This window comes from Poecile atricapillus, chromosome 4 (assembly GCF_030490865.1).
Source record: "Poecile atricapillus isolate bPoeAtr1 chromosome 4, bPoeAtr1.hap1, whole genome shotgun sequence".
Lineage (NCBI taxonomy): Eukaryota > Metazoa > Chordata > Aves > Passeriformes > Paridae > Poecile > Poecile atricapillus.
Window position 1 is genome coordinate 37,352,481 of NC_081252.1, and position 14,706 is coordinate 37,367,186.

Below are 14,706 nucleotides of genomic sequence, written 5' to 3' on the forward strand. Positions count from 1 at the left end.
TTTAACAACAGAAAAAAAGAACTTACAGGTAAAGCAATCTTTTAGAAAGTTTCTGCTATGACAGAGCTTCACATGACCTTTCACATTACTTCCTGGGTTCATTTCCTAGAAGAAATAGAAACAAGACACACGTGAAACCAGTTGTAAAATAGTTGTTAAAATAGTGTTTATTTCATTGCCTTAAAACAGATTATGAAGCAAGGTTTAGAAAAACTTTTTAGCCTGGTGTCTTCCAAATGGAATGAAATTTTAACTTCAAGTAAAAATTCTGGACTTGAAAGTTAATCTTAAATAATTTGTATGAAATCCTGTACCAGATACTGATATCCATCAATCTTTCTGTAGACTTTCAGAATGATTTGAGACTACTCCTTGATCTTCTGAGCACAGGAAAACCACACATGATTTTCCCTCCATCAACCACACTAGTACAAAAAGCCTTTGTGTAGCCAGCTAACCCATATGGCATTGGCAGGATAACATTCAAAAATAAACAAAGCTTAATAAAACACAAAATAGCCAAAACATGTAATTAGTTCTCCAGCAATGTTTTTATACATATTTGCTCACAAAACAAAGAGTAAAATACATAAAATGCTTAACTGAAATAGTTATCACGTAAGAACAGCAAATACAAGCTCTGTCCTGCAAGAGATTCACTCAAGCCAGCAAAAGAAGGGAGCTGCCCGGGCACCCGTGGTGGGTATTTGCAGCAGGAAGGTTCCTGCTGGGGAGGAGTGAATCCCACAGCTGCTGCCTGGGAAGGTTTGCAGCCTGCTGGAGACTCAGATCAGGACACTGCAAAAGGCTGCTGCAGACTATGACCCTCCGCTGCTCTTCCATATGAGCACCAAAAATGATGTCAGAGGCAATAAAGAAAGCACCGAGCACTGATTACACTGCTGGTTATGTCGGGGCTGGGGAGACCCCAGGCAGTTTTCTTCTCAATCCTTCCAGAAAGGCAGAAGGGTGAAAAAGGAAGTAACAGATCCCATAAGAATTTGTTGCACAGCTGGTGTTGGCTATGGGGTTATATGAATGATCATGGGATGCTCTACAAGGACAGAGGATGGTTTAGCAGAGATGCTGTCCCAAAAAGTGGAGAAAAACGTTTTGCCAACAGGCTGGCCAATCCAGTAATGAAAATTCAAGCCAGGAATAACAGGAGTAGGAGAGCATGACCAGCAATCAAGAGAGGAAGTAAAGGACAAGGTTGGCAAGCAAAGAGTATGGGTCAATGTCAACAGGAGGAAATCTGTAAGCAAAAACCCAGAGCTGTAGGGGTCCCACCCCAACTGTGTACATGCATATAGAGAAATGCCCACCAGGCACAATTATGGTAAAGGTATTCTCTCTTTTTTGGAAAAACAGTGCGCTTTTGTGCCTCTTCAAATAGCCTATTTGCTAATGCACACTACAGAGCAAACAGGATGAATTAAGAGGTCTGCATGCAGTTGGAGAATTTCAATTTCACTGGGATCACAGACATGGGTAAATAGCTCATATAAATGTGAACAGTAGAAGGTTCTACTGGTGCTGTGCAGCATGAGGAGGGCTATGGAAAATGGTCTTCCTGTCACAAGATATGAATGAAAAGATATCTCCTGATGGAGACCTTTCACAAAAGATACGAAAAAGGCCAATTCACTGAATGCCCTCTTTATCTCTCTCTTCACTGATAAACCATCCCTTAGCTATCCCATGTCCCTGAAAACCATAGGAAAGCCAGGAGCAAAGCAGATTTCCTCTCAGTGGGGGAGGGTCAGGTTAGGAAGCATTTAAACAAACTGGACATACACAGATCCATGGGCCATAATGAGATGCACCACACATATTGAGGGTTGGCTGATGTCACTGTGAGAGCACTCTAGCACAGAAAGATCAAAAAGCGTAACAGAGATCAAGGTGAGGGGAGGAAACTCTGAGGACTGGAAGAGAATAAATATCACCTCTACTTTGAAGAAATTCAGTCCCAGTCTCACCTTGACTCCACGGAAAGGAATGGAGAAAATAAACCTGAAAGCCACTGCCAAACAGAGGAGGGATAAGAATGCATTTGGACATGGTAAGCATGAATAGATGGAGGGGAAACTGTGCCTGACCAACCTGATAGCCATTCACACTGAGCAGGCTGACCCAGTGGACAAAGACAGAACACTGAACATTGCTTATCCTGACTTTAATAATGTTTCTGTCACAGCCTTACACCATCTTCTCCCTGACAAACTGATGAAACACAAAATAGATGAATGGAGAGTAAGGCAAACAGAAAACTGACTGAACTGCTGGCCAGAAAAGGTTGTGGATCAGCAGCACCAAGTTCACCGGAGGCCAGTCATCAAAGGCACACACCAGGTGTCAATAAAAAAGCCAATACTGCTCAGAAACTCATCAATTACTTGCAACCTGAGACAGAATACATAGATACCACAAAACAGAGTAACTGATACATCAGAGGGTTGTCCTGCCATTCAGAAAAACCCTGGCAGGCTGACAAATGGGCCAACAGTAACCTCATGAAGTTCAATACAGGGAAAAAGTGAAGTGCAGCTCTTGGCAGCAATAATCCCATGCATGCTGGCAGAAAAGGACCCAAGGGACAACAAGCTGGCCATAAGCCAGCAGCATGGCCTCACAGCAAAGAAAGCCCACAGCAACCCACGTTGCATGAGGAAGAGCATCACCAGCACACTGAGGGAGGTCATCCTTCCTCTCTGCTCAGCACTGCTGAGCCATCCTGAGTGCTGCAGTGGGTGGCCCAGAACTGGGCCCGAGAGAGACGAGTCACTGCAGCAAGGCCAGCTGAAGTTTATGGAGGCAGGTAAAGGATTGAAGCACTTTCAGTATGAGGAGAGGCTGGGAGAGGTGGGGCCTTGAGAAGAGAAGGCTCAGTGGGATCTGCCCTATGCTTATGCCTGGTCAGTGGCAGAATAAAGAGAAGGCAGAACTTTTCTCGGTGGCATCAAGTGAAAGGACAAGAGGCAAGAGGCACAAATTAAACACAAGATGTCACATTTAAACATAACCATTTTATTTTTTTCCTATGAGGGTGGTCAGCCAATGGCACAGGTTGCCCAAGATGCATCTCCATCCTTGCAGATATTCAAAAGCCCATCGAGCACAGTCCTGGGCAATGTGTGCTAGGTTACCCTGTCACCCTGCTCTGACCAAAGGGCTAGCCAGTCTCCAGAGCTCCCCTCCAACCGCAATAATTCTATGATTCTGGAAAGTGCTTTATTTAACTGGTCTTTGCTTAAAATAAATTGGAAAGAGGTTAAATTAATCACCCATGAAATCTCTTCTCCAAAATGCATAGGAAAAAAAAAAAAAGAGTAAAATCAACTTTATTGTGCTTTAGCTAGCATAAAAGGCTTAAAAAGGTTACAGTTGAAAGCTAGAAACATATAGTAACCCTGACCCTAACGAATGTCAACATGTCTTTTGGACTCCTGGATATCAATGGCAAGATTTTAAAACCATAGATTATAAGCAACAGGAGAAATTCAGATACTCTCATCCAATTAATTGTCTCTCTCTCTCTGGACACATTCAGAACCCAGCTGGACGTGTTCCTGCTATAGCTAAACCTGCCTTGGCAGCAGTGTTGGACCACATCATCTCCAGAGGTCTCTTTCAACCCTAACAATTCTGTGATTCTGTCATTGTGAAAGATAAAAATTTTCCCCAATAATTCCTGCTGCTAACACTCCTAGCTTCCCATGAGAATGCTGAAAATAAATGAATAGAGGATTTCACACAGGTATTCACATCTGATATTTAAAATGGAATAATAACAAATGCATCAAATGTATTTCCTTTCATAAAAGAAAGATATACTAAAAAGCAAACAAACATTGCTCTGACAACTCAAAAAAAGTTGGATAACACACACTCTAAAAATGTGAATCACCTGCATGGTGTTCAGTGGAATGGAATTTCATGGTATTTTATACTAAATGAAAACACCAACATTTATGTGAGCATTCACAGATTTATGACAGCATCTCCCAAACAACTGTTCCACACATGTGAAGATATCAACTCATGGAGTAACTTTTGTAAGTCATGAAGAACAGAAGCACAATTAGATTGTAGAAAATCCAAAGAAATATTTTTAAATCAACATGTTATTTAGAGGGGAAAAAAAAAATCCTTTAGCAATTGAAATCATATATCTTCAAGGAAGCAGATAAAGCTTTTATTTTTCCCAAAGCTATTTCTTTCTACAAGTTTGAGTTGTTGAAAAGATATGTCTATGAATTATATTTTAAATTTTCTAATGACCTGTTTCCTTAGAGGAAAAGTAAAGAGCACATACCTATTTTATTCGTTGCCAGGCAGAACAAAGAATACACATTAAACAGAAATAGAGGGTATTTCTGCACACAGGTACTCATACAAAGGCATGTTGTATGTAGATAGTCACACGGGCATCTTTTGTGCTCATGTTGCTCTGGAAACAAACTTCTGTATAATCAAACATAACAAAGACATTCTAGCTTTTAAACAGGGTATGAGTCTTATCTTTTTTATTTTTTATATCAAGGAAAAAAGCTGGTTTATAAGGTTATAGAAGAGCTGCAAGCAGCCAAGAGCATGTGAAGCTAACAAAATTAGAACATCTGAAATACAAAAATTTTTCATTTCATAGTGTTTGTGTACTTAAATGTAACTTCAGAGACTAACCAAAAAAGGCAATAGATTATGGCATAAAGTAAGGACACTATGGATTTTACATGATACAGAAGATGAGGCGGATAAACCTGGCATTTTCTTTGATTTCTTGGAAAGAAAATTTATAGGAAACTTTCACTGTGGAACTACTCATATCAAACAGCATGCCCATTAATAAAAGGGCAAATTAAAGAACTATGTTAAATAGATTTAAGTTCCTGTTTTCCTGTTTTTTCACAGAACATTAAACAATCTCTATTCAGTACCTGTATCTGTTTTATTTATCTTGGTCCATCTGCTCTGCAAATGTTCTTGCAAAGCAGTTTCCCATGGCAACACCAAATATCACATAGTCTCAGTCTTCTGTCAAAGCCTTTCTAACTGATCCACTCCTGAATTTCAAACAGCATATTTTTCTGCAGTATTTAAGTAAATAATAAATGGAGCATTTCTTCAAGAAAAAAAAAAAAAATCCACATGAATGAAATAAATACCCATGAACATGCCCCTCTCTTTGGGCATTTATTTTTTTATTTTATTGTTTTAATAATTTGATTTTTCAAGAGTATTATATTTAAATCATCTAAGGTGAGGTGTGAGATACATGTTACCTAAAAACCCTGTCAATCTAATTGTAGTTTTTACTTGATTAAAATTTCAAAATAATTGTGTTGCACGTAGCAAAACAAATTGTGCATAAGCTTTAAATAATATGGAAATAATATCTTGAAAAGAATTTCATTTTGGAATGAAAAGACTACAATGACTGCTTAAGTATGGGACAACTTCTGATAGACATCATCACCTACAAATTATTACTAGCCAGCCTCTCTAATTTTTACATCCTCATATTTCTAATGATAGAATAAATGTAAAGAAGAGAAAAATTTCTCAATACAGTTTCATTCAAGACAAACTAATAACACTGATTTCATGAAAGTAACTCCTCTTTTACCTGAGATTCTATCTTGAGACCCCCATTCTCCCTAAATTAAGACATGGTAGAAACATACATTTTTAAATTAAGTTCTCCTGAAAAACTCTCTTAAAGTAAGCATCAAAAAATCCCAAACTCTTCAGTGAATATCGCCCTAGTCGTGAGCACACTGATTCTGTGTGAAATTGCAACAGAAGCATTGTTCAACATGTACATTAAAGAAGAAATGTTTATACTTAGGAAAATTAGCCTACTGAATTTCAAAGTCTTATATCTTTTATTTTAGATTTGTCTGACCAAAACCAATCTAGGAACAAGCCCTCCGGAGATCTGAAAGATAATCAGATCTTCTGGGTCACTCCTACACCACCACACTTTAGTTTAAGGTAGTTTACACACCTAGAGCTACTTTAAGAACTACTACAATTTAGCAATCTCAGGTCCATAATAAACAGCACGATTAAATTCCCACAATCATTTTCCACCAGCATCCCCTCCTGCCCTGGTTATGGCTGGGATGAAGTTAAGTGCTCTTAGTAGCCGGCACAGTGCGGTGTTGTGGATTCAACGCGAGAATAACGTTTACAACGCGCTCCTGTTTTGGTTGTTGCCCAGCAGTGCTTACCCCATATCAAGAACTTTTCACTGTCTCATGCTCTGCCAGTGAGGAGGTGCACAGGAAGCCGTGAGGGAGCACAGCTGTCCCCAACTGGCCAAAAGAATATTCCATACACAGAATGTCACACCCAGCATATAAACTGGGGGAAGCTGGCTGGAAGGGGCTGATCACTGCTTTCACAAAGGCTGGGCACCCATGAGCAGGGGGTGAGAAGTTGTATTGTGTATTACTTGTTTCTCTTGGGTTTTTGTCATAGAATCAGTCCTCTCTCTCCTCTTCATTACTAATACTATTATTGTAATTAGTATGATTATTTTATTTTGTTTTGTTTCAATTATTAAACCCACAAACTCTTAATCCATAAACCTTACTTTTCTGATTCTCCTCCCCACTGGAGAGCAGAGACAGGGAGTGGGTATGTGGCTGCCTGATACTCAGTTGCCAGCTGGGATTAAACCACCCTACTTTTCCCTACAATTTCCTTGGGTTATTCTTGGGTTTTCCCAGGCACCTCATCTGCTCACCTTGGAATTTGGCCCAAACATGTTTTGGAGATTAGATTTCTGGTCTCTGTGGTGAAATTCTGTACAATGATTCTGCTGTTTTCAGTAAGAAAGGCTTCTTTAGATGTTTTAGACATCAATGACCCGATGGACTAATGAAGTTTGCTTCACACAGTATTTCTACAGAGCACAGGGCAGATCTGCAACAGGAGGACAGCTCAGACCTCAGCTGGTCTGTTGTGCATGCAGCAAGTCAGTCTGCTTTACAAATATATGCAAACATTGCTGGAAAGATAAATCTAAAATACAAATACAAGAGCCCTCTGCCTGCAAATAAGAGCACATAAATAATGTCTTAACAAAACCACCTGTGTGCTCACCTGCTACCTTTCTTTCCTGTGGTTTACTACCCATCAGCCAAAGTACACTGCCTATAATTATCTGTGGACAGAACTCCTATTTGTGATGAACAATAGATGCATTTTAGCATTCCACTCAAAAAACTTTTATTCTACATTTGTAATAGGCCACTGAAATAAACCTGTGAATTTATTATGATTCTAATGCATTTTATTTTTCAAGCAAATATAGGTAGTTCCATCAGTCATCAGGGTCATCCTAAAAACCGTTAATTCAATCCTTAATTGTATGAGTCTAACAATGAATGTGTTTTATTATTCTTTACTGTATACAAAATGTTTCTCTTAAATATGTAGGTTAGTTTTCTTGGTAAGAAAATAAAAGTTAAAAATATTTCAGCCAAAATTGCAGTGAAAGCTATAAAAAGAACATTAAGTTTTCATCAAACCACACATACTTTGTGTTTACCTGTCCATACGAGGATTAGATTTTGACTCATTTTAAAATACCATAGTAAAAACACCAGTGATTAAATGACCAGTAATAGTAAATGTCATCACATGCTACTGCCTGTGATAAATGTGAGATGAACTGGCTATAAGCAGAGCATGTTTTGTAAAGTATTTTTCAAATATGCTACTTCAAAAGTTATAATTTAATCTAAAAATAAAATAGAATTTCTTAAAGGACTAACATCCTTCTTTTTCTGAAAATCTGAGCGGCTATAAAGACTTTTAAGTTATTACAATCTATTCTGCAAATGGCCAAGTAGCCAGGACTGTGCTCATTTATGCTTTGTCCTTTTAAGCTTTCAGGGTGCTGTGTAGCCATAGTAACTATGCTTTTTCTCTGCAAAATCCATTAGCTGGTTTCAATCTGGGATTCAAAACTACCATAATCAAAGCCAAAGATTAAAAAAAATTGTGATTAAGAAAAAGATTGTTGGTGACAAGCACTTCTTTTAAAAGCGATTTCTGCATATCTGTGCTTTATACATAACAGCAAAAGAAGCCAAAAGGTTAAAAGGACATCAAAAGATAAGTTCAAAATTAATTTTAAAACTAGGTTACCATCAGGAATTACACAGTACTACCTCGAACTAGATCTCTAAGCAAAACTAGCTCAAAACATTTGCGTTAAGTCAGTCGGTGCTGCTGGTCGACCATCAGTGAAACAGCAAACAGGAGCTTTCAGCCTTGCCATCTCACTCCCTTTCTGACAGCAGACTAGGGTGCATGCATTAGAAAGGGAGACCAGGGTTTGCACTGTGATTTGGGTAAGGCCATGCAAAAGATAAAAATCCCCTTTCTTCCTACAGTATCTGCTGTGTGACAGTACAGACAGGCTACAAATAATCTGTCGGATCTCTACTGGACAAGGATTTTGTCAACAGGAAATGGAAAATCTTTGAAGATTTTCTCTTATTCCACATTGACAATTTTGAAACATGATAGATAATTCAGAATACTAGGATAATCTGTATCCTGCATCCAATTTGGATGTTGTTTTTAGTCAAAACAGCACTAAACAACTTCAAATGCCAGCTCAGCCCTGACACCGTTTACAGATAAACTAAACTAATGACATTGCCATAGTCTGCTTGAATCCTAATTACAAGAAGGTACACTTGGTAACTAGGAGGAGATACATTTTTTGCAAGCAGTTGGTATATACTCCACAGCTGGAATCTGAAAGTGTAGGAATATATTCCACTAACCATTAATTCAAAAATAAGTTCCTTTAGTCTTTGTACTGGATATCATATCCCTTAACTGAAAATTTTCATTGCCTCCTCAGCTATTTGACTTTTAGTTCGATCTCTGCTGATTTTTCAATTTCCATTTGCTTCTGCATTATATTAGAATCAAACATGATTCAAAGATAAAATATCTGTCATGGCAGGAAGTGTGCATATTTGGGTTGGAGGAGGGGAGGATATCCCCTAATAAGAGAAAATTATCCATACTGGCATTTTATTTTTGCATTCTAGCTCCTTATCCTGTCATAGCCCTTCTTGTAACAAGCAACAAGAAAGAATGGCAAGGCTGTGGTTATATAGGGTAAAGAAAGACTTCAGGATTATTTTTAAGAAACCACAAAATTGTATAATGAACTCATACTTCCATTCAACAGAATAGAAAAAAATAAACTTCAGGAGTTACCTGAATCTAAACCTTCTCCTTTTTCCCTATAATACACAACTTGTAAAGCCCTGACTTCACTGAATTTAACAGCAAAACTGCCATAACCTTCAGTAGGGCAAAATTGCACCCTATGTATATTTAATGACAAGGATGACATAAGAGAGGATTAAAAGTCATGCTTTCTCTGTCACTACAGCAGAGGACAAAGCCATGTCATCATGGCTCCTAGTCCTGGCTTGCCCAATGATTCTGTGATCACCAGCGTGGCCCTGGTCTAAATCAGAGTGCCAGCACATTTTAGAAGTCACAGTGTAAAGCACACTAACAGTTTCCAGGAGTTCAAAGAAAGATGCACAAAATGCTTCTTTCCAAGTACTCGTGGCTCTGCCTTTCAAACAAGAACTGACACAGGCTCACCTTTACTTCGAAACATTAGGAGCATACTGAGGGAGGCAGAGATGTTCTAAACAGAACATTTTGACAAGACACCCTCAGTCATTAGCAGTGACTGCACAGTTTCATTCAATCAGCTACGGAACAAAGTACTTCTGCACATACTGGTAGAATACTCCTGAACTGAAATCTTAGTAGAAGACAGCAAGATATACAGGCCTTTTCCTTTTTCCACACAGTCTTCCCGATGCAAAAAAACTCTTAACAGGAAGCAGCGCTGATGGTAAAAATCACTGGAAATCAAATGCAGCCCTGAATAGTATTCAGAAAAAATAGAATTACAAAAAAACCAAAACCCAAGAAAAACTCCAGGCACAACAAATCAGAAAAGCTGGAAATTTAATAGAGTGTAAAGAGGTGTACGTGCTTGCAACAGACTTGCAAGTGTTGCAGAATCCAGTGAGAGCCTTTGTAAGTAACACAGCCTTGAAATACACCAATAATTTTCTGTTCCTTCAGGCTTTAAATCAAAATACTGCACAGCACTATCAGTGTACATGTCTGTTTTGGTAACTTTAACATTCACCTACAGCTATTTCATAAAATATTTGTCAAAATGCAAAAGCAATTTTTCCTTCTTTTTCTCATTAAACTAAGAGAGACACCAAAATTTTAGGGCACATATTTTCATAGCTTTGGTTTTTCCTGGATTTAATTCTAAAGTGTTAATGCCTTTAAAGACCGAAAAATAATCAGCAGGTTTTAAATTATTAGGGAACACAAACTAAACCTATCTTTAAAACCTGAAGTACCAATTAAAATAAACTTAGAAGAGAACTAGTCATCACAAGTTTTATTTTGCTTGGCATTAGAAAACAAAAGAACTTCATGCCAGAAAAATGCCCATATATCATCTTCATGTGAGGAGGCTCTCTAAGGATGTTTTCTATGTCCAAGGATATTACTTCTTTCACACTGCTTACTCTCCACTCCAGTATTCTGCAGTTGCCATAGTTACCATATTGCATGACCACACTGTGAGTGGTGACCTCACATTCAACAAATCCCCAAAGGCTCGAAGTTTGCAAAATATTTCAAGATTTGTGTAGAAATTTTGCCATGAATTTTTACTAAAAGACTGGCAGGCGCCAAGGGACATTCAAATAAATGTCTCCTTTTGAAGACTGGATGTTTTATTTGCTGAACTGCAAACTTTCAGCCACAATGAGAATATAGGAAGTGAATGAAGGTATAGGAACCGGAATCACAGCAAAAGTCTTTAAATATAGTCTAAGAATTTCAGCATACAATTTTCACTATGATTCCAAGAGTTTTAAATAAGGATGGTGACCCAAGTAGAATCAGGTTTCCTCTTTCCAAATTTCCAAAACATTCCAAGAAAATGACAAAGAACAATCCTTACAAATTCTAAACCTCAAGTTAGTAAGCAGGACCCAAGTTATAGCATTTACAGATTGACCTTCCATAGATGCTCTCATCAGAGCTACCATGAGCACAAAAGACACAATCAGAAGCCTTTCTCCTGAGCTTGACAGATGGCAAAAACAAACCATAGTGATGACAATCTGTAAGTCAAGATAAGTCACTCAACTACAGTCTCATTATAAACAAAAATAGATATATGGGATTTGTGGATGAGGTTCCACAACTTAGCCTTGAAGGAATAGGGAATATAAAGAACTCTGCTTGGAGGAATTCTGTGCTGTGTTTGAAATCTTTAATGTGATACAGATTACTATTGACTGATATATAAAATTCAGGTACACATTGCATCTCTCCAAGAAGCAGAATTTCTAGAAATTAATCTGTATTTACTAAATGCAATATTGGATCCTTGGACACTGCTAGAAGTTTCCAAAGAAAAACTCTTCTCCCTACTTTTCCTACAGATGAAAAGCACACACATGATTATAGAAACTGTCCTACCTTCCAAATACGTGATTGTCACAAGAAATACAAGGTAAAGATCGAATAACTTGAAATACTTTCTTTTAATAAATTAGAATAAACTACATCCCATTCAGTTTGTTCTATTCTGTTAGATCAGATGCCTTACATGCCACTCAACTTTTGTGTTTCCTACACCCCAAATGAAAAGAGAACATGATGAGATGACAAGAACCCATCTGGATTACATGAATGTGATGCTAAAGGGAAAGGGACCTAATGGAATTATGAAAACATCATATCCATCCACTTATTAGCATACATAAAACTTGTAAATCAGAATTTTTTATCACAGAGCATCTCTAGCTTAACAGTTAGTACTAAGGATCAAATGTGAGAGAAGGTTATTTTCATATTCATCCTGTGATCTTTCATATGCAAAGCAGCATCACCCTGTTCTTTATCTCTCCAAACTGCACTTTTATATGAACATACTTGAAGATTCCGCATTGGTTTTAACCTCAGAATAACAATGACTAAAAGCCATCTGTGACAGCCCAGCACCTTGCCATAGATGCATTTATTTCCCCGCCTGGTATGTTTGGCATCTTTCTCACTTATATGTCACCGAATTTTTTTAAGTTACTCTTCTGCTGACACTAACCCTGCTGATCTCAGGTTTCCCCATGCAGACAGAGCAACTTGAAGGGTTCCTGTCTTTCCATCCTGGCCTGGCATGAAAACAACAGGACACTGGAAGATCAGTGGATTATCTAGAGCCAGATGAAGCAGATGTTAATGCTTCCCATGAGCCTCAGAAATAAGGAAAACAGATTTCTCTACTTGTTCATTGGCTTTTTAGGTGAATTATGTTAACACATTATTGCCTTCTGCAAAATATTTTGGTATCTATACACAGACTCCTGCATTTCCATGTGTGTTTAAAAATCCGTGCTCATACCAACAGCTAGTACTAATCAAGTTCTCTGTCTAATATCAAGAGAGATCAACAATGAAAACTGTCCACAGTGTTGAGCTCAAAGCATTGTGGATCAGCAGCACCAAGTCCAGCTGTAGGCCAGTCATCAAAGACACACCCCAGGAGTCAATATGAGAGCCAAGATTGTTCAATACCTCCATCAGTAACCTGCAGGGTGAGACAGAGTGCATCTTCAGTAAGTTCACAGACAGTGCAAAACCAGAAGTAGTCGATACATCAGAAGGTTGTGCTGCTATTAAGAGGAACCTTGACAGGCCGAGAAAAGAGCAAGAGACATGAAATGCAACAAAGAGGAAGCACAAAGTCCCATTCCTGTGGAGGAACACCAGACACCAGTATGGGCTGGGGGCCAAATCACGGCTTTGCCAAGTGGGACCTGACAGTCCTGGTAGACAAGCTGACCATGAGACAGCAGTGTGCCCTCACATCAAAGATGGCTCAGAGCAACTTGACATCTCCAGGAGGTCAAAAGCGGCGCTTCTTTCCCTCTGTTCAGTACTAGTGAGAAACATCTGGAGGGTTGACTCCAGCCTCAAGCTCCCCAGTACATAAGAGCACAGTGAAGGGAAACAAAGATTAATAAGGGACAAAAGCACCTTTTTTTATGAGAAGCTGAGAGAGATAAAAGCATTCAGCACAGTGAAGAGAAGCCTCAGGGATGGGCCACATAAAAGGAAGAAAGTAATTGGTGTTTGCCAATGGTGATGAGTAACAGAACGGAAGGAAATGGACACAAGCTGAAATACAGGAAATTGCAGTTAAACATCGGGAAAGCCTTTCTTATTCTCAGATTGGGAAAACATTGGAAAATATCACCAAGGTTGATTGCAGAGTCTTCATCCTTGTATAAGCTCAAAAAATGACTTGATCCAGCCCTGTGCAGCCTACTAAATACCCCCCTGCTGTAAGCAGGGAAGTTCTGCTGGACAGTCTAGAGAGGTCCCTTCCAACCTCAACTATTCTGTGATTCTCCTAATGAATTAACATGTCTGGGTTTAAAATAGGGAAGTCAGGTGAGGCTTCTCACCTACACTGAGAATTTAAGTGTCTACACAGTGTTTTGTTATGGTCCACTACGTTCTTACAGAGTCGACTTCATGAGGAACTGAACCACTACATTCTCATTATGTCTGTCTGTTGCTTTGAAGGTAATTATTCTTGTATTTATCAGCAACATTAGTGCTCAATTATTTGTGAAAAAAAATCTTAAAATAAACAAGTAAACTAGGAAAAAGTATTTATAGGAATGAGTAATCACTGAATTTTTTTCAATTACCTTACACTATAATTTTTTCATAATGTGAACACTTGGATTTCATTGTGTAGATTTTTCTAAGTACCATCTGTTTTTCAAGTCCTCATAGATTTTGCCATTAATAAACCTCAATTCCTGCCATCCTCATTCACTACACAAAGCAGGCACTGCATATCACTCAAAATATGAAAATAATTCTCAAAGTTTAACATCGTCTATGAAGCGAGCTGTATCTAATTTTGCATTTCCTACTTATCAGACAACTGTTTTACAATTTAAATGTTATGCCAACTCATCCATAACCTTCTTTTATGTTCTATTTCAACACTTTGTGAATAGAATATTAATCTATCATTTAAATTAATATTTAATTGAAAAAAACTCATTTCATGAATTTCAGAATTCATAGTGCCTAGTTGTCAAGTGATAGCCAGCAAGCTGTCATGAGGAAGAAGTACTACACATACCTTCCTGTCCCCAAATACTGGCTCCTATTACAGACCTTCATTTCTAACACAGCAACAGGGAGTCATTCTACCTCACCCTGAAACAATTTTTCCCACCACGAATCCAGCTATAATTTTTTCTCCATTAAAATCATCACTAGCTTACATTTTTTTTGTGATTAGTTCATTTAAACCTAGGTGTCTTCCAAGCTGAGTTAACAGGAGGCTGCTCAAATGATCCTCCTTCTGAAATCAAGGAAGGATGTAAAAGCAGAAGAAAAAAAATAGGAGGATTTTTTAGGTATTACTGAGTTGGAACTGTTTATGAATCTACATCTGCAGAAAAAAAAGTATTACAAAAGAAAGTATTATGAAAGAAAGTATTACACAGGGTGAAGGATACATAACCAGCGACAGGATGGATAAACTTCACTCAGTCACAGAATCTGGTACTTGTTTCCCCATGA

General features: G+C 38.2%; 1 protein-coding gene across 1 annotated transcript in view; it reads right to left on the reverse strand.

The window, feature by feature from the left end:
- The window catches only part of MARCHF1 (membrane associated ring-CH-type finger 1), a 186,572-nt gene that overhangs the window by 153,317 nt on the left and 18,549 nt on the right, over positions 1-14,706 (reverse strand). Inside the window, exon 2 of the mRNA XM_058838570.1 lies at positions 27-105. The gene's annotated coding sequence lies outside the window, so the exon portion shown is untranslated. The remainder of the gene's footprint in view (positions 1-26; positions 106-14,706) is intronic.